At 41.0% G+C, this 834-nt stretch overlaps 1 non-coding gene across 1 annotated transcript; it reads right to left on the reverse strand.

The window, feature by feature from the left end:
* Window positions 1–487: 487 nt before the first annotated feature.
* Window positions 488–559, reverse strand: trnac-gca (transfer RNA cysteine (anticodon GCA)). Its single transcript has one exon. It is a non-coding gene; the product is annotated as a tRNA-Cys (tRNA).
* Between the last annotated feature and the right edge of the window lie 275 nt (window positions 560–834).

Genomic DNA, 834 nt, shown 5'->3' on the forward strand with positions numbered 1-834 from the left:
TCCCTCAACCTTCTGCGCTCCACAAATAAAGACCTAACTTGTTCAACCTTTCTCGGTAACATAGGCGCTGAAACACAGGTAACATTCTAGTAAATCCCCTCTGTACTCTCTCTATTTTGTTGACATCTTTCCTATAATTCGGTGACCAGAACTGTACACAATACTCCAAATTTGGCCTCACCAATGTCTTGGACAATTTTAACATTACATCCTAATTCTCAATATGCTCAATTCTCTAATTTATAAAGGCCAGCATACCAAAAGCTTTCTTCACCAACCTATCCACATGAGATTCCACCGACAGGGAACTATGCATCATTATTCCCAGATCACTTTGTTCTACTGCATTCCTCAGTGTCCTACCATTTACCATGTGTGGCTTATTTTGATCATTCCTAGCAAAATTTAGCACCTCACACTTAGCGCAATTAAACTTCAATTAATGAAGTTACATTCTATATCATCGTTGTGGTCACTTTTTTTTTCAAGGGGGCACCTGGATTTGAACCAGGGACCTCTTGATCTGCAGTCAAATGCTCTACCACTGAGCTATACCCCCACATTTTTAATGCTACATATTGTGGAGGCATTAACAATAACCTTTCAAGAATCCATAGATTCTGGCGTACCAAATGACAGAAAAATTGCAAACGTTATTTCACAATTTAAGAAGGCCTGTTAGCCAGTTATCAGTGGTTGGGAAGTTGTCGGAATCGATGTTAGGGATGAGATTACGGAGTACCTGCAGGCACATGACAAGATAGGACAAAGCCTGTATAGTTTTCTGAAAGGAAACTCCTGCGCGACTGGTCTGGGTGCCGGTTACCAGTGGTG

The sequence above is a fragment of the Hemitrygon akajei genome, unplaced genomic scaffold (genome assembly GCF_048418815.1).
Source record: "Hemitrygon akajei unplaced genomic scaffold, sHemAka1.3 Scf000137, whole genome shotgun sequence".
Classification (NCBI taxonomy): Eukaryota; Metazoa; Chordata; class Chondrichthyes; order Myliobatiformes; family Dasyatidae; genus Hemitrygon; species Hemitrygon akajei.